Below are 19,874 nucleotides of genomic sequence, written 5' to 3' on the forward strand. Positions count from 1 at the left end.
CGGCGGGTGAGTGTGTGTGCGGGCACAGCTCCACTCATGCAAGTGGTGGCCGCTTGCTCTTGGGTGTGCAGCTGTACTTGCACGAGCTGCGGGAGCTATGCACGTGTGCATGCGCAGGCTTTCCACTCGCATGGACCTATTCCCCCACCCTCCCCTCGCGCCGGGCTGCCAAGGTTGGGGACCGCTGGACTAAGTTACAGAATCCATCCAAAGTCTAGAACGCATAACTTCTATGGAATTGAACTGGAAATTTTATAAAACATTATGATATTTAAAAAATCATCATAAAGTATTTTATGACAGTCCAAAATGTCATAAAACATTTCTAGTGGTCAATAACTGATGTTTTACTGTTCTGTACAGTGCAACATGGGCTATTTTCAAGGCAGATATATCTCTGAATATCTCCTGAACTTTTAAGAACTTTTCCAATAAAAGCTGGGAAAGAAACTATAAGTTTCTAAAACATTAGAAACTCTGCCATTGTTAGAGGCATTGAGGAATCTGGTAAGGAAATATGCCTGAAACAGGTCATCTAGGTCATGGGCTATCTAATACTGATTGTCAACAGGGCATGAATTGTGTAATCCAGGCATGTCCATTGTCTAACCTGCAACCCATGGACCACATGCAGCCCTAGATAGCTACTAATGTGGCCCAACAAGATCGTAGACTTAACATTATTATATGATTTATTATATACATTATATAGAGATTAGAGGGACGGGATGGCTCAGTTGCTAAAACACTGAACTTGTTGATTGAAAAGTTGGCAGTTCAGCGATTCAAATCCCTAGCGTCATGTAACGGGGTGAGCTTCTGTTACTTGTCCCAGTTTCTGCCAACCTAGCAGTTTGAAAGCATGTAAAAAATGCAAGTAGAAAAATAGGGTCCACCTTTGATGGGAAGGTAACAGCGTTCCGTGCGCCTTTGGCGATTTAGTCATGCCGGCCACATGACCACAGAGACGTCTTCAGGCAGAACTGGCTCTTCGGCTTTGAAATGGAGATGAGCACTGGCCCCTAGAGTCGGGAACGACTATCACATATGTGCGAGGGGAACCTTTACCTTATAGAGATTAACTATATCATATATTTTATATGTGGTCCAAGACCCTCGTTACTCAATGCAACCCAGACAGGCCATAGGGTTGGACAGCCATGGTGTAATCCCTCCAAGTATCCTCGAAATTGTGACTTTTTTTTTTTGAAATGCAGGCATCTCATTAAGCTCCCTGATCGCTTTAGAGAAAATTTGGCCTTATATGATTCCTGTTCAAAAGTTCAATCCTATTTCCTTGCCATGGCTTTGGTTCTGCTATGCTCATACACTGAAAATGTCATAGCTGATCATTTAAATTCCTAAGGAAATGAAATGCCAATCTGTTAATAGCACCCAGGTGTAAGCTAGACAGCTGGTTGGATGGGGTCTCTACTGAATTAAGAACCGATGGCTCTAGGACAAGTTGTTATTGGTATTGTTATTACTAATAGAAGATGGTGCCTGCCAGATGACATTTCTGCACGTGTGAAAGGTCTAGGAAGTCTCGTAAGCCACCACTTCCTCTGAATTTTCCCTCTATATTTGCTTTTTCCTTACAAATTAGAAACTTGCAGTGAAAGAAGGCATGGCTCAGAACTCGTGGATGTTATCGCTTCCTCTTACAGCAACAAGTCACTCAGCAGGCTGTCATCAGCCCTTCTCTTCTGTGTCAGGGGTGTCTCCGGGGAGGAGACAAGGAGTCAGCCAGCATTCCTGAGGGAGCTTCTCAACAAAGGTGCCTCCCACAACACAAGCAATCTGGGAAAGTGGGATGAGGGGCAACAAGGGGAGGCAGGCAGGATTTGTTGAATGTTCTTAGGCCAAACAAAACCAAGCAGACGTGTTGTACTGCAGTCATGTGATCTTTGTCTTATCTCAGAGCTGAAGAAAGGCAGTTCACCAATGATAAGAATATTATCCTTTTTTTTTTTCATCATTGGACTCCATTCTCTTACTATAGGACGCCGCCAATTTTAGCATAATATCTAGATGGTGAATATAGATTATACTCTCAGCACAATATTGCTTTTGAATGAAATCCCAAAACTTTATTTAACCATGATTTTTTTTTTGAAGGCTGTATTTGGTGATTTTAGATATATTAGCCTAAAAAAAAAAAGAGAAAAAGAATATGATCCTTTCTTGAGGGTTTCTTTCCTCATCCTCATTGCTTTGGTTTGTTTGAGAGAAATTGGTCCAATTAACACAGCTCTTGACAGAAAATATCTTTCTAACATGGCTATTTCCCTAGGCACAATTATCTGAATTCTTTATTGGGAGCAGCCTTCTACCTAGCTGGAATATTTGCCTGCCTTGCCAAGTAATATCTAGTTTGTGGCACTTTATAGGGCATCAGCTAGAATTCAGTTCATCTTTTACTTGAATGTGCTAGGGATGGCTGTTGTGTCTGCGTCCCCCGAGCCGGCCTTCCTGCCAGAAAGTGACTTGGAAAGTGAGGGGGAAGGGCCATCAGGACTTACCTCGGGAGCACTGGCTTCCCTGGCTCAGCTCCAGGAGCCAGAGGCAGGCCAGGTGGAAGAGATAATGAGGCCTCCATCCCCTGACTTTTTATTTTTATTTTGCATTTATATCCCACCCTTCTCCAAAGACTCAGGGCGGCTTACACTATGTTAGCAATAGTCTTCATCCTATTTGTATATTTATATACAAAGTCAACTTATTGCCCCCAACAATCTGGGTCCTCATTTTACCTACCTTACAAAGGATGGAAGGCTGAGTCAACCTTGGGCCTGGTGGGACTAGAACCTGCCGTAATTGAAAGCAGCTGCTGTTAATAACAGACTGCATTAGCAGTCTGAGCCACAGAGGCCCCTTCTGTGGCTCTTCCCCCACCCCCCGCCCATACCTCCAGATCCAGCTGATGGCAATCAGGCCTGGCTGGACCCTAGGTTTCATAGGCAGGAGAGGCGGGAACAACAGAAGCAGAGGTGGGGCAGGCCTAGGAGGTGCTGAGTCATGGAACCACACCCCACAGGATATAAAGGCAGCAAGAGCTGCTGTGCCTCTTCGTAGCAGGCAAATTAACTGCTTAACTAAGAGCTGAAATACTGTTTGTTCCTGGGTGACTCATCAGCGTAGAGGGAGAAAACAGAGACACTTGGCAGATGCTCGCTATTTTGCTGCCAGAGCTGATAATGCCAGCTAATTAAGCCATCGCTCGCATGGAGGCGAAGGGAGACAGAACAATGGCCCAGTGACTTCTCTATATGCAAGGTTCTGGTTGGGTGTTCAGAGTTTGGTGAAGACTTCCTTAACCCTCTCCCCCGCCAATGGTTAATAGGTAGCAAGGTAATCGTGTACACATCACCTCCATTCCCGTCATCAAACACACAGATTTTCAATATACATAATACAGATAGTCCTAGAATTACGACCACAATTGAGCCCAACATTTCTGTTGCTAAGTGAAACATTAGTTAAGTGAATTTTACCTCATTTTGCAACCTTTCTTACCTCAGTTGTTAAATGAATCACTGCAGTTGTTAAGTTAGTGACATGACTGTTAAGTGGGTCTGGCTCCCCCTCATTGACTTTGCTTGTCAGTAGATCGCAAAATATGATCATATGATTCCAGGACACTGCGACCATCACAAATAAGGATCAGTATGCCAAGCATCTGAATTTTGAGCAGGTGACCATGGAGATCATAAACAGTCATAAGTTACTTTCTCAATGTTGTTGTAACTTTGAACTGTTGTAAGTCAAGGATTACTTGTAATTGCTCTTGTTTTACTCATATTCCTTTACCCAAGCAAAAGAACTTACCAAGTCAAAGTGTTATTACTCTTACTATTATCCAGATGGAACTATAGAAACATTCCAATAATTTAAATAGGAATGCAATACATGATGGGGAAAATTAAAAGTCTACGTGTCTGGATGGTCTGCGGTGCAGATGCTAAGAGCTTGTGGGGAACTTCTAAGATTTGCCCGCTCCTTTTCCTTATGCTTTCTCTTTTAAGAAAACATGGTTTAAAGATTTTTTTTTAAAAAAAACAACAATATTCTAACTGGCCCTTCAAATAAGGCACATTTTCAAAGACAGGCCTGTCCTCTGTCAAAGAGTCCTTCAAAAGAGTGGAGGCACATGGCTAATATTGAAAAATTAGAAACATACACCTGCATGATTCCGAAAAGGGAGTTTTCTAAGTGCAGTTTACTTATGAGAAGTCTTGCTCTTGGATGGCCCTCATGGCTGGGGGCACTTAAGGCATTTCCCACAACTTTCTGCAAGGGTCTGTTGCCTTAACTCAATTATAAGACAAAAAGCTATAACTATAGAGGAAGAGGTAAATTTATACTTAATAACTGCTGTAAATTGGAAGCTTCTTTATATTGTCTTTTTTTCCTGCACTTTTGTTTTTGCCTTTTTTTTTTCTTTCTTCTCCTTATTCTAAATACAGGTAGTCCTCGACTTACAACAGATCATTTGGTGACCGTTCAAGGTTACAACGGCATTGAAAAAAGGGACTTATGACCGTTTTTCACACTTACAACCTTTTTAGGATCCCCATGATCACATGATCATGTGAACAACTCAGATGCTTGGCAACTGATTCATATTTATGACGGTTGCAGTGTCCGAGTCGTGTGATTCCCCCTTTTGCGCGCTTTTGAGAAGCAAAGTCAATGGGGAAGCCAGATTCACTTAATAACCTAAACTTTATAATAATAAAGTGCTACTAACTTATCAACTGCAGTGATTCACTTAACTGCTCTGGCAAGAAAGGCTGCAAAATGGGTCAAAACTCACATTTTTTTTTGTTTTGTTTACATTTATATCCCGCCCTTCTCCGAAGACTCAGAGCGGCTTACAGTGTATAAGGCAATAGTCTCATTCTATTTGTATATTTACAAAGTCAACTTATTGCCCCCCCCAACAATCTGGGTCCTCATTTTACCTACCTTATAAAGGATGGAAGGCTGAGTCAACCTTGGGCCGGGCTTGAACCTGCAGTAATTGCAGGCTACTGTGTTCTAATAACAGGCTCTAACAGCCTGAGCTATTCCGGCCCATATAGCGCCATTACAAATGTCACACCTAACAACAGAAATGTTGGGCTCAGTTGTGGTTGTAAGTCAAGGACTACAATTTTTAATTTTTTATCTTTCTTAATTAAGTTATATGAACAATAAAGGAAATCCTTACTGCCTCGTGTCTATCAGAAATCATCTTTGCTGCCTTCTGGTGGTTCTCAGCAGTGGTGGGTTTCAAATTTTTTTACTACCGGTTCGGTGGGCGTGGCTTGGTGGGCGTGGCAGGGGAAGGATACTATAAAATCTCCATTCCCATCCCACTCCAGGGGGAGGTTACTGCAAAATCCCCATTTCCTCCCGATCAGCTGGCACTTGGAAGGCAGAGAACAGATGGGGGTGGGGCCAGTCAGAATTTTTACTACCGGTTCTCCGAACTACTCAAAATTCCCGCTATCAGTTCTCCAGAACTGGTTAGAACCTGCTGAAACCCACCTCTGGTTCTTAGGATTTTTTCAGCCCTAACTATAGCAAATGCATTTCCCAGTGTTCCTGATTATTGTATGTGTTGCTCATCTTCCTTCACATCACAGCATCAGAGAGAATATCCAGAAACAGAAAGTGTACATTGAGGTACTTGACAATTCCTTGAACAGAAGCTAGTCGTTCCCTGCAGACAGTGAAGCTCTCCAGTGTGCAATATAAACACAATTTGTACACCTTTCACTTTTACCGGTAGTAAAAAAAATTGGATTTCACCACTGGTAGATATATATATGTATACAATATATGAGATAAAATATTAAATTAAGATAAGTTATAATAAAATCCCCATAATATAACGCCATAGAATTGCAGTTGGATAAATGTTATCGTTTGATATCTAACCAGGAAGGAAGCTAAACATCTAACTGCTTCTTGTATGGCTTTGATGAGATCATCCCAGGTGCCTTTAAATTTCCTGAGGCGACATTCTTGAACTATATGTGTTATCGCAAGTTCCAGTGTACACAGGCACATTGTAGGCTGTCGGCCATTTCCCAATTAAAGAGCTTAATCCAATAAGAACATACCAAATTTCTTGTGTCACTGATACTGAGAAGTCAGAAGGCCTGCACACCGACAACACATCTCCAGAAGGATGCCTCTGGTACCAGGGCCCCAGATCAAACAAGATGAGTCCCACCAAAGATGTGGAGCTGAATGTGTATCTTTGTGAGGAATATCATGGCATCTTGTCAGACCCTTGCAAGATTTAAACATATTCTGCAGGGACAGCAAAAATGTCTCAAATGAGCCAAAAATGATTGCCTTTCCTAAAATATTCAGAGGGAGGGGCATCTTAAAACAGCAGAGATCAGCAAAAGGGGTACAAGACATGCCTATGCCGGAAATATAAATGTCTGGTGCATGACACCAAGCCAAGCCAGTGGTTTGCACACTAATGGGATAAGTCACAGGTCAAGTGCCAGAAAGGAGAAATAAAAATGATGCAAGCTGCTGAAGTATGGTGTAAATATATACAGTAGATAAATTTAAAAGAACTGACCCTCTAGAAATGTCAGAAAACAGGAATATTAAAAAAAAAAAGAAGGCTGGAGAAGGATATAGAAAGCAGAAACTGTAACAGGCCCTGAACGAAATGAGTTGTTTTGTTTTTTTTTAAATTGGATTCATCAGGGTTCAGTCCAACAGGCTTAGTGATCTCCAAGTGCATAATCTAAAACTGTTCCATAAATTTAATCTATCGAAATTTAAAGGGCTACCTATTCAGAAGATCTGAATCTAAACAACTGACAAAGATATTGCAGTCAAAACATTTGAATACTATTTCTGCTATATTTAAGAAACACACACATACACTGACTGTGCTGTATTAGAACTGGTGATCTGAAGTTTACAGCCCCTTTGGGTTTAATTTTGGAAATGCTGCAATGCCAAACTGGGCCACAGAGAGGCACCTTTAATTTGAGGTGGGGGAAAGTGACATAATTTATAGTGTGAGTGGCTCAAATTCCATTTTTTGGCAGGCCAGAAAAAGGTAAAGGAAAAAGGGGCCTCAAAAGCAGTATTTCCCAAGCTTGGCAACTTGTAAGATGCGTAAACTTCAGTTCGCAGAACTAACCAGCTGGGGAATTCTGGGAGTTGAAGTCCATATGTTTTAAATTTGCCAAGGTTGGGAAGTTCTGCCCTCAAGCATTTCATGACACAACAAACGTGTCTCTTTTGGCCCAATCCTAGGGTTTGAGCTTCATCTGAGGGAAAAAGAGGATCTGGTTTGTTTAGGCAAAGTCCCTCCTCCTTTCTATAAAAGCAGAGTTGTGTGGAAATAAAACTAAGATCAGAACCCAGATGAACTCAGACCCAAATGGTATCACAAGATTTGTTTGGAGGGGTAAGAAGAAGACACAAAAGATGTACTCAGATGATGCACTGAATGATTGATTATGTATTGTATGATTGTTTGTCTATAAAATAAAATAAAAACTTTTTTTAAAAAAAGATTTGTTTCAAAATCTCCCTGTTCTTATCAGCCTTTAGTTCAGTCCTCTGTGATAGGTAGTGACGAACATTGTTCCTCAATAAAGTTATAACTTAATCTAATACTATTTAATATTGCCTGCTTGTATTTTGAGCAGCAGAGCAATTCACTCATTATTATTATTTTTTTACTGTAAATCCAATACAACACTTGGAAGCTCTTTAGATGGTAACATGCATGAGTGTCCTTGGTTTAAATATGTGCTTACCCAGCCCTGTGATGTCTGGGGACTGTCTTGCTCATTCTTTCAAATGAGCCTTGAAGTTTTGCCTCAACATCATCATTCCCTGAGAGTGCCATTGGCTTCAAGATTTTAACCGGGTCTTTTTGCAAAAACGGAGCCTTTACAGTTTAGGGTAAAATGTTTTTTAAAACTTTATTAATTTTCAGATTGTTTAGTGAGTAACCGATACCCCTTCCCTCCCCTCCCCTCTCTCTCTAGCAGGCTGGGGCAGATTACTCTGACCAGAGGTATGAATTGCATGGATTGCAGTTTTCAGAGGGCTCGGGGAATTAGGTAAGAGCTGCATGAAATGAGGCTGAGGATTGCACAGGTCTGCAGGCTGCCAATGTCTGGAATAGACATTATTGAATTAGATGGATTAGCGGTTCTGACTTGGTAGACATTTGCTTTTCATAATCTTCTTTCTTCATTTAGGTGTTTCTCAAATACGGCAACTTTAAGATGCATGGATTTCAATGCCCAGAATTCCCCAGCCAGCCATGCTGGGGTAGTCCACACACCTTAAAACTGCCACGTTTGAGAAACCCTGATTGAGGTTATTAGAAGAAAAGTTGTTGCGAAGTTTTAGGGCTGTGAAACTGGAAGAGGCTCTTCAGCACTGACCTAGTACATAAATATAGGGAAATTCAGATATCTCCCGACTTTTATCTTTGCAACGAGATCAGCTGAAACACAACCTGAAGGACAAGATATGACTGAATGTGGGTAAAAGATCCAGGAGAGAGAGGTCTGTGCTGCACCTTCCTATCATGGCACCTTTAATCCTGGGGTTCCTTTTTCCACTGCCTTCTGCAGCTGCATCCGGACAAGGCACACAAACAAACATGCATTTCTGGCTTAAAATCTCACTGGTGCAAAAGGCATGTTGTTTTCTTTGTTTCCACTGAAGATCCAGTCAGGATGTGTGCCAAGAGAAGCCCTGCCCTGCCCTCCTTCCCTTTCTTTCTCACAAGCCAGATTTTTTTTTTCATAGGAACCAAAAATAAAACATGACTCTCCTTCAAAATGATGATGATTTGCAGCTGGAGACATCTGGCTAGAGTGAAGCTCTCTTTCCCTCAAGTCCCCCTTCTGGACAGACAAGAGGGAAATTCCTCTTATAGGGCTATTGTGGAAGTTTCCTTTCTCCTCTTAATTTATCACAGGATGCAAGGCAGTTCCTTTCCCTTGTCATAAATCTCTCAAAGCATTTGCTCCTTTAACAGCAAGCCATTGCCGGGCTTAGTTTTCTCTTCTTCCTTTGGTTCCATCCAGAGAGAGAAGACAGTGGAAAACCTTTGCTCACATTACTAGAGCCCCATCAGCGCAGCACCCCAACTTTGCACTACAAATTCACTCCACTGAGCATGCAAAAGGTTAAATCAAGACTTCCCAAAATGACCCACTATCAAAAGAATAATGGCATTTATTAATCTTCGGTGAAGGGAAGCACAAAATATCAGGACAGTTCACCACTGAAAGGAGACAAAGGCTACCAACAGAACAAAAATCTAGAATTAACAGGGCAGGCTGTGCCACAGGTCAGGGTGTGGCTTTAAATGCAGCAGAGAATAGGGGCTACTTAGGTATATGTTAGGGGGCAGGATGGCTTAGCAGTGAAAGATGCTGAACTTGTCAGCTGTAAAGCTGAAAGCCCAGGTTCAAGATTCGAGTGTCATGCAGTGGGGTGGGTTTCCATTACCTGCCCCAGCTCCTGCCCACCTAGCAGTTTGAAAGCATGCAAATGAGAGTAGATAAATAGGTACCAATTCAGTGGGAAGATAACAGTGTTGGCATGTAGTCATGCTGGCCACATGACCATGGAAATGTCTTCAGACAACGCTGGCTTCTTCAGCTAAGAAACGGAGATGAGCACCATCCTCTAGAGTTGGACATGACTGGGGAAACCTTTACTTTTGCCATTAGGTATATGTTGCAATCTTTTGGGAAGTTTGTGTCGTGTTATATTTTTATTCCATTTTTAATCCTAGGACATCAGGTTATATCTACTGAAGCTCTTTTTAATTTCTCTTAACAGCTTTGAAATGGTCATGGAGAAATAATGATTGAGCTTTGAAACTGCCTAGGGAAAAGTAGGATCGCCAACATGATCACCAACGTCCAGTGAGAATATGGCACAAGAAGAAAAAGAAGGGAAGTTGACCAGGTCTTCTCAGCCTAGGGGCCATACATCATGTTATAAGTAGTACTTGGGTTATGATGGCGCTCAGGACTGGAATGTCTGGCATGAAATGATGTGGTGATAAAGCTTGCACATTATTTAGCAACTGCAAATCTAGTCGTCCTATGTACCTTTGTAACCCCAGGACCATGCGGCTGTTAAGTGGGGACTTCATGTGACCACAATGTAGGAAGAAGCGGGAATCTGTGGCATGCTGGCTGGAAAGCATTTTAATTCTGTAAGTGGAATCCCAGTGCAGTTTTATTTCAGGGGGATCAGTGTTGTTATAGATTAGGCTATTGCAACCAAGCAAGACACACACAGACTTCAACGGATAGTTAGAACTGCAGGAAAAAACAATTGCTACCAACCTGACTTCCATTGAAGACCTGTATACTGCACAAGCCAGAAAGAGGGCTGTGAAAATATCTACAGACCCCTCATATAGCAATAGCAATAGCAATAGCAATAGCTCTTAGACTTATATACCGCTTCACAGTGTTTTACAGCCCACTCTAAGCAGTTTACAGAGTCAGCCTATTGCCCCCAACAATCTGGGTCCTCATTTTACTGACCTCGGAAGGATGGAAGGCTGAGTCCACATCCTGGACATAAACTGTTTCAACTTCTTCCCTCAAGGCGAGGCTATAGGGCATTGCACACCAAAAGAACTAGACACAAGGACAGTCCCCCCCACCCATGCCATCAGTCTGCTAAACAACTAATTCCCACAACACTGTCAAACTACCTAGTAGGGCTATGTTACTATTATCCTTCTCATCTTTCCTATTACCTATTTCTTTATCTTCTTATGATTATAACTTTGTTGCTTGTATCTTACAGTTTATACCTACTATGGTTTATGTTGATTGCTTATTTAGTATCCTATGACTATCACTAAGTGTTGTATCTTATGATTTATGATGAATGTATTTTATGATGATTATGATCATGATTTATTACTTGTTGCTTATATGTACACCGAGAACTTACTCACCAGAAACAAATTCCTTGTGTGTCCAACCACACTTGGCCAATAAAGAATTCTATTCTAAATCCATTGCCATATACCATCTTTGCAATTTAAGTCATTTCCCCCCTAAAATTATTTTTGGCCACTGAGAAGGAAATGCATTGGCATATACCATACTGTGCTACCTTTTGACAGATAAGAACAGCTCTTCGGGAGCCAATTTGATTGAGAATTATGAAATATGAAAGTCTTCCCCACCAATGGCTTTTTTTAAAATAGAAAATTGTGTTGGAAGTTCTATGACCTGATCTCATGACATAACATGATGCAGTTTGGCCCTGAGTCATAAAATCTAACCATTACCAACACTGCCTTCTTGTGCTCTTATGCACCTTCAGTAAATCTCAAAAGAACCTGTGAAATCCAGTCAACAGTACCACTTGGAATATCCTGCATGGCTGTCACGTGTCTTGGACAGGCAGAAGTTCTAATAAAAACTTTTGAAACCGCTCATGTTGCAGCATTGCCTGCAAAACCAGAACTTTCCAGGCCTTCAGAGACCCTTTTACAGCCCTACTTGCAGATGTGGGGGACTGAACCTGTGACCTCGCACGAAAAACAGGTGTTCTTCTACCCCTGAGCTGCGTCTCTTCATCTAAACCTCCTTGAGATCTAATCTCATAGTTCAAGAAGATGGACAGGAAGCTATTGCCTCCCTGGGCCTTGATAAAGGAGAAAGAAAAGTCTTTGGAGAAATATACCCACAAATGGATCAAAGTAAAATGTATTTCCATACAGTGTGTCATTTGATAATGAAAATTACAGGTTCCAGAAGTGCTCAAGGGTGCAAAGAGAGGGCCTATCAACATGTGACACTAAACACATTGCTACCTATTACTTCAGAGAACGCTTGTCATTTTTAATAGAAAGCACAAAGTGGGGGGAGGGGAAGATGATATACTGATCATCAATTGTGTTGTAAATGTTGTACCTTGATGAACGTATCTTTTCTTTTATGTACACTGAGAGCATATGCACCAAGACAAATTCCTTGTGTGTCCAATCACCCTTGGCCAATAAAAAATTCTATTCTATTCTATTCTATTCTATTTACAATAAAACAGAGGCGTGATGTTATTCTCTACCCCTTGTTAAAACCTCTTGACCGTTAGCAGTAGGGAAAAAGTTCCATCATAAGTACCCAGAGTGAGCGAGTTATTCTTATTGTAGGAGCTTTCAGAAGAACAGATGTTTGGAAGCAGCTGTTTACATTTTGGGATTTCAAAAGGAAGGGGATGCTGTGTTCTGCTCACTTTCCTAATTAAGTTACTAGCATTGGTCACTATGGGAAAAGGTTTGTCTGCATGAAATTGGAGGAACCAAAGTTCTACCTGTCCGACAGAGAAATGTAAGAACCTGCTTTATACCAAGGAAGATTATTTGACTATCTATGTCTTGATCATTTACTCTGCCCAGTAAATGGTTCCTAGATCTCAAAAGGTTTTTCTCATCACTTTCTTTTCACCGTCACTTGCTTTCTATGTATTTAACACAACGATGGAGTTGTTCAATGCATAACATAACATAACATAACATAACATAACATAACATAACATAACATAACATAACATAACATAACATAACATAACATAACATAACATAACATAACATAACATAACATAACATAACATAACATAACATAACATAACATAACATAACATAACATAACATAACATAACATAACATAACATAACAACAGAGTTGGAAGGGACCTTGGAGGCCTTCTAGTCCAACCCCCTGCCTAGGCAGGAACCCTACACCATCTCAGTCAGATGGTTGTCCAACATTTTCTTAAAAATTTCCAGTGTTGGAGCATTCACAACTTCTGAAGGCAAGTCGTTCCACTTATTAATTGTTCTAACTGTCAGGAAATTTCTCCTTAGTTCTAAGTTGCTTCTTTCTTTGATCAGTTTCCACCCATTGCTTCTTGTTCTACCCTCAGGTGCTTTGGGTATGCAGTGAGTATGCAATGCAGTGTAAGGAAGAGGAAGAGCCAGTCTTTGTGGCATCTACTCAAAGCATTCTTATTCTGTGCAATATCTTGGGACTTTTTCCAAGAGTTTGCCTAAGATTCCCAAGCCCATACAGACAGAACATGAAATGAAACAGAGAAGGAAGAAGAACACAAGAGGACTCCAAAATCAGTTCTTATACAGTAGTTCAGAGAGAGAAGAAGGAAAATTTTGTTTTTTCTCCTTTGTGGGTGGATTATTTCTCTCTCATACACACTTTCTCTCAAACCAATTGTAAAGCTCTCTCTATCATCTGTCTGTCTGTGTCTATCTATCATCTGTCTGTCTGTCTGTCTGTCTGTCTGTCTGTCTATCTATCTATCTATCTATCTATCTATCTATCTATCTATCTATCTATCTATCTATCTATCTATCTATCTACCTACCTACCTACCTACCTACCTACCAGCTATCTATCTAATCTCAACCTACTTATCTATGTTGTGTCTGCGCCCCCCGAGCCGGGCCTCCTGCCAGAAAGTGACTTGGAAAGTGAGGGGGAAGGGCCGTCAGGACTTACCTCGGGAGCACCGGCTCCCCTGGCTCAGCTCCAGCAGCCAGGGGCAGGACAGGTGGAAGAGATAACGAGGCCTCCATCCCCTAACTCTTTCCCCCCCAGGCCACGCCTCCAGACCCAGCTGATGGCAATCAGGCCTGGCTGGACCCTAGGTTTCATAGGCAGGAGAGGCAGGAACAACAGAAGCAGGGGTGGGGCAGGCCTAGGAAGTGCTGAGTCATGGAGCCACACCCCACAGGATATAAAGGCAGCAAGAGCTGCTGTGTCTCTTTGTAGCAGGCAAATTAACTGCTTAACTAAGAGCTGAAGTTTGTTCCTGGGTGACTCATCGGCGTCGAGGGAGATAACAGAGACACTTGGCAGATGCTCGCTATTTTGCTGCCAGAGCTGATAGTGCTGGCTAATTAAGCCATCGCTCGGACGGAGGCGAAGGGGGACAGAACAATCTACCCATTTACTTACTTGCCTAACATATGATGCCCTACCATTCTGGAGGGAAACAGAAAATGACTGGCAATATATTTGGCTTTCCCTAATTTGCTGTGTCACTGTTTCTCGGCCATGTTAGCTGGGGAATTCTGGGAGTTGAACTTCACACATCTGCCAGTTGCTGAGGTAGAGAAACATTGTGCTATGTAGTTCCACTCTCCGTCCACTGTCCCCCATCTGCACCAAGTCTGCAGAGTTTCAAATGCTTGTTTGCCCTCACCAAAAAAGCCATCAGAGATCACAGAGCAAAAGTTTCTGAAGGTCATATTAGAACAAGCGTGTGGCATGGGGAGAGTGGGACAGATAGAGTTAAACCCACTGTCCTCATTCATCCCTCCCCACCCTCTTTGTAATCAATTTCTTCCAGAGCTGGTACCTCCACCCCAGCCACATGGATCTATTGGGTCCACGTTACGTGCCTTTCCCCACAATGTCTTTGTCCTACTCCTCCCTTAAGATCAAGCACTACAAACAGTTCCTTTACTAGAACTAGGGAAGTTGGAGAATCCACTTTCCTTCATAATGTTTCTATCTGTCACCTCAAAGTGGACATGGATTATAAGGCTGGGTGATATTCATGGTGATGCTGAGTTTTTTCCAACCTCGAGAAAATTTTCTGAACTGGTCCTATGAAAACTGTCCTGTAGAAAACCAGCATCAGAGTATGATAGCATAGCTATCAATCTGAGCTTATATAGCTTTTATAATGATGAGCCATGGTGGCGCCCTGGTTAGAATGCAGTATTGCAGGCTATTTCTGCCGACTGCCAGGAATTCGATTCTCACCGGCTCAAGGTTGACTCAGCCTTCCGTCCAGCTTGGTGAAAGCAGGACCCAGATTGTTGGGGGGCAATATACTGAATCTGTATACCGTTTGGAAAAGGTTGTAAAGCACTGGGAAGCAGCATATCAGCCTAAGTGCTGTTGCTAAGTGCTTTTAGTTTTCATGGCCTTCTTAAAATGCAAGCATGCCAGTCAGTAGTGGGTTCCGCTTACCTTCGCTACCAGTTTGGAACTGTAAGCATGTGCTTGTTTCGCTAGCGCACAGTGCTTCTGCGCATGCACAGAACCTTCTGCACATGTTCAGTCTGTCCGTGATGATGATGTCTGGGGTGGGTGGGCGGAGCCTCCCGCCACTGTCACTACCAGTTCACCCGAACCTGGGTGAACCGGGGCGAACTAGTAGAAACCCATCACTGATGCCAGTGTTATCTCTTCTATCATACTTACCTAAATATTCATTATTGTTGTTGATACTGCTGCTGCTGCTGTGTTATAATTTTAACTTGCTTTAAAGATCCATAGTTGACTGCCACGTGACCAGCAGCAAATTTACTCAGTGAAAAACGTATTTGTTGTTGTTAGTTGAGAAGTCGTGTCCTACCCATCACGACCCCATGGACAACATTCCTCCAGGCCTTCCTGTCCTCTACCATCCTCTGGAGTCCATTTAAATTCATGCCTACTGCTTCAGTGACTCCGTCCAGCCACCTCGTTCTCTGTCGTCCCCTTCTTCTTTTGCCCTCAATCTTTCCCAGCATTAGGCTCTTCTCCAGTGAGTCCTTCTTTCTCATTAGGTGGCCAAAGTATTTCAGTTTCATCTTCAGGATCTGGCCTTCTAAAGAGCAGTCAGGGTTGATCTCCTCTAGAACTGACTTGTTTGTTCACCTTGCAGTCCAAGGGACTCGCAGGAGTCTTCTCCAGCACCAGAGTTCAAAGGCCTCAATTCTTTGGCGCTTAGCCTTTCTTATGGTCCAACCTTCACAGCCATACATTGCAACTGGGAAAACCATAGCTTTGACTATACGCACTTTGGTTGGCAAAAACCAAAAAATGTATAGGAATTGCTTATTCCTCTGAAATGAGCAAGACAGCCCTTGTATTGGAAGGAATACCTTGCCTGTCATTCCCAACTTGTAAAGACATGTATGATTTTCTTTAGAACAGGAGACAGGAGATCTGTTTTCTCTCCCTAGGGACTTCAACTTACGGTGGGTTGTATGGCAACAGATCAGGAACACAGATGCCAGCTGGACTATCTGGCATGCCTTCTGTTCTTTCGTCGCACAGGGAACAGGGGAAGCAGCCCGAGGATTTAACATTTCTTCATTTAAGTATTCAGTGCCAATGACTTTAAATGAGACATAGAGATTGCTACTAAATAAATCAGTGGCGCTCTCCATTTTGCGGTGTGCTCTTGACGCCGCCTTTGATGGACAGTTATTGAAAGAAGTCACGACGAGGATCTCTTCCCTCCGTTTTAAATGCTTCTAATATGAATCGCTCTCAAGGTAACCATTACTATCTCTTAAAAACATTTTATTACGAGGGGCAAATGTATGTTTTAGCAATGCTCAGATGGCTACTTAATGTCATGTTTATCCCAGACCAGACACTCTCCAAAACAAATGAGAGTTTTAAGATCAAGCTTTCCTTTTTGTTTAATGGAGCCCAAGTTGTTTAAATCATCCACTTCCATATAAACGTTTCACTTAAAACAAGCCGACCTATTCCTCTCCATTAAAAGTTCATTCATCACGAGGGTTCCAGCAACTTTCAAAGAGGAATTGGACATCTCTACGGAGTAGGGGAAAAAAAAAAAAAAGCTAATAGTTTTACAGACCCAGGAACAGAATGTAAAACCTCTTTCGCCTCAGGGCTGGATCTCCAATCAAGGGATCTCATCAAAGGCTGTGCATTCCTGCCCCACAAAGGCTTCAGATGTTCTCTCACATGTGTGCCCAGCACAGGATATTGTGTCAGTATCGCCATATGTGCAACCCCATGCAGTGTTACATTTGGCAAGGACCATCTCTAATAAAGTTTAACAACACTGGACATTTGTCAGCATCTGGGAGGATAATGAAGTCCACGAATCCGGCAAGCAAGCGTGTTAGATCACATTTCTCGTATCCGCATGTTTAATTCATGTCCAGAGAGAAGACTTCCAGATATTCCCCGGAATCAAGAGATGTGCTCGTTCAGCAGGGATATGCATCTGAAGTTAATACAATGCAAAAATAGGCAGGAAGTATGATTGACAGTCAGTCAATAAATCAATACATATAGGGCAACGACCCTGGAACTGTAGTCCTTCATACTCCACGTAGAAGTGAGAGTGAATGGCATTCTGCATGTAAACAGATATACCTGTAATATCTGATTTACTGTATTTCAGAATGTAGCACATTGTACATTACCATCTAAAGAAGATGTTCCTCGCCCCACCTCCAGTATCTAATAAAGGCGATCAACTCCAGAGTCTAAGGACTCTTCCAGACCAGTGGTGGGTTGCTCCTGGATCTGTTCGGTTCTTCCAAATTTTCCTTCCTTCCTTCCTTCCTTCCTTCCTTCCTTCCTTCCTTCCTTCCTTCCTTCCTTCCTTCCTTCCTTCTTTTTCTTCTTTTTCCTTCCTTCTTCATTGTCCTTCCTTCCCCTCTTTCCTTATTTTTCCTCTTCCCATCTCTTCCCATCTTCCCTTCTTTTTCTTTGTCTTTCCTCTTTCCCTTTCTCCTTTCCTGTCCCTTCTTGCATGCTCAAATACAAAAGGGGAAACATTTCTCCTTTTGTTTTTAGTTTGTTTTGCCAGCTCTCTGCAGAGAAAAAAGGAGCCCAGGGGGGCTGCGTGTGCCCCTCCCGAGCTCCATTTTCGCTGACAGAGGCACCACAGGCTGGTCCTTTGCTGTTTCCAGGGTGGCCCCTGAGTTTGACACCCCCTGCTTTAGCAGATAAAAGTAGCTAGAACACCTTCAAGGTTGGTAACCTTCAGGAGAAGAGCTTTGTTGCTGCCAATTGCACCCATGGATTCACAGGCTCAAACTAGCCAGCTTAGCTCAGTACATTACTCACTTGTTACTGCCATTTGATGACCATCTTCTGACCTACTGGAGACCTTTTAGAAAAAATAATAATTTCAACCACATCCAGAACTGTATTGACAATAAATACAAACATGTGCTGATCTCATTTTGAGTGGCAGTTAGCAAATCAAGATGCCTACAGCCTCGCTGGAGTTCCCTTCCTAAGTCCCAGGCAGTTAATTTATTTGTATAAATCGTACAATTGCATTTTATGTTCATTTAATGGCTATTAAGAAGAGGATATATATATATTTTATGTTGTTATCATTGCTTTTGTATCATTTGTCTGGTCTTCTCTGTAACAAATTAATTTCATTACTGGGGTTTTTCCTCTCCTTCCCAGATGTGTTTTATGCTTGCTGTTATTCTAAATAAAAACTAAGCAAGTGTTGAAGGAAAACATGTCTGCATTTTCTTTTATTTCTTCCAGAGCCAAAGGAAACTAGACTTGGACTTATTTTAAACACAGAAGAGAAGAAAGCAAATGTCCATGGTCTATAAAAATAAATTGCACGCACACTGAAACAGAACCAATACGGCTTGTCAGTTTTGTGACTGTTTCCAATATTTTTCATTACATCCATAAAATTAAAACACATGAAATGTGTGAACGACATTGGCTGACTAATAAGAGAAGTAAAAAGTTGTTAATCAAACATGTGGCCTTATAAAATAAAAGAAATAATTGGAAAAGATATCTAATTTGTCTATTGAATGCTTCCAACTCTCTTTATCATTTAGATGGACAGAATATAATTGGTACAGTGAAGCCATCAATCTTAGCAACTGGATTTCCTGAGCAGACTACAACTATTACTGTCATATTATGACACCATAATATCAAGATCAATGTTGTTTTAAATGCACTCCAGTTATGGGCAATTGGTGACAATAAAAACAGTGACAAATTGTGGACACGAGCATCAAATGATCTGATGTCTAAAATAAACCATAAATAATCTGTTTTTTTAAAAAAATAGCCAACAAATTCACGGTTATTGGGAGAGAGGGGTGGATAGGTTTGACTTCCCAAGTGTATCAGTCTATAGTACTTCAAATGGCGTGTGTGTGTGTGTGTGTGTGTGTGTGTGTGTGTGTGTGTGTTTAGCACAGAAGAGAAAAACTTCTTAAAGAGACATTCCGTGGAAATTTCATAGTGTCACTATTAGCATAATTGTGATTATCAGAACAGGTTAGCTAATTCAGATGCAAGTATGCATAAGGGGCGTGCATAAGCGCACAAACGTGCCTACCGTTCCTGTCCTATTGTTTTTCTTTCTTTTTTTTTATTTACATTTATATCCCGCCCTTCTCCGAAGACTCAGGGCGGCTTACAGTGTGTAAGGCAATAGTCACATTCTATTTGTATATTTACAAAGTCAACTTATTGCCCCCCCAACAATCTGGGTCCTCATTTTACCTACCTTATAAAGGATGGAAGGCTGAGTCAACCTTGGACCTGGTGGGACTAGAACCTGCAGTAATTGCAGGCAGCTGTGTTTTAATAACAGGCTTCTTACAGCCTGAGCCACACCGCGGCCTTCTTCTTCCTATATATATATATATATGCTTATACCTCCTAATATTTACTCATATATATGTTTATATACTATATAATCTTTTTATATGATGTTGTGACAAAATAAATAAATAAATAAATAAATAAAGTAAGTAAGAAATTTAAATGGAGCTCTTTTGATCTCACCAAAATTCCAAAAAAACCCAAACCTTCTTGTTTTCACGCAGGAGAAAAATGCTACATCCATCTGTGGCGGGACAGACTTTCTCTCCAACTTTTTGGCTCCATATTCCTCCAAGCATGCCAACATCTACTAATCATGTGAGCCAAGAGAAGTGATGAGAGCAAGGCCTGCTCAGTTTTATGAGGGAAAGGGAATCAATGTAGCCTGGGCTTGCCAATTTTGGCCACTATCCCATTGTGTTCCAAACTGGGATGTCCATTTTACTTGCAGCTGATT

The 19,874-nt window shown here is 41.7% G+C and overlaps 1 protein-coding gene across 4 annotated transcripts in view; it reads left to right on the top strand.

Annotated features, from left to right (window-relative positions):
• Window positions 1-18,289, top strand: part of LOC131190833 (homeobox protein Hox-D3a-like) — a 178,392-nt gene extending 160,103 nt beyond the window's left edge. Inside the window, exons 1-3 of one of the 4 annotated variants that reach the window (XR_009153333.1) lie at window positions 5,207-5,267; window positions 8,022-8,096; window positions 9,841-18,289. The gene's annotated coding sequence lies outside the window, so the exon portion shown is untranslated. The other 3 variants (XR_009153332.1, XR_009153331.1, XR_009153334.1) reach the window with 3 other exon arrangements.
• The last annotated feature ends 1,585 nt before the right edge of the window (window positions 18,290-19,874 follow it).

Source organism: Ahaetulla prasina, chromosome 2 (genome assembly GCF_028640845.1).
Source record: "Ahaetulla prasina isolate Xishuangbanna chromosome 2, ASM2864084v1, whole genome shotgun sequence".
NCBI lineage: Eukaryota > Metazoa > Chordata > Lepidosauria > Squamata > Colubridae > Ahaetulla > Ahaetulla prasina.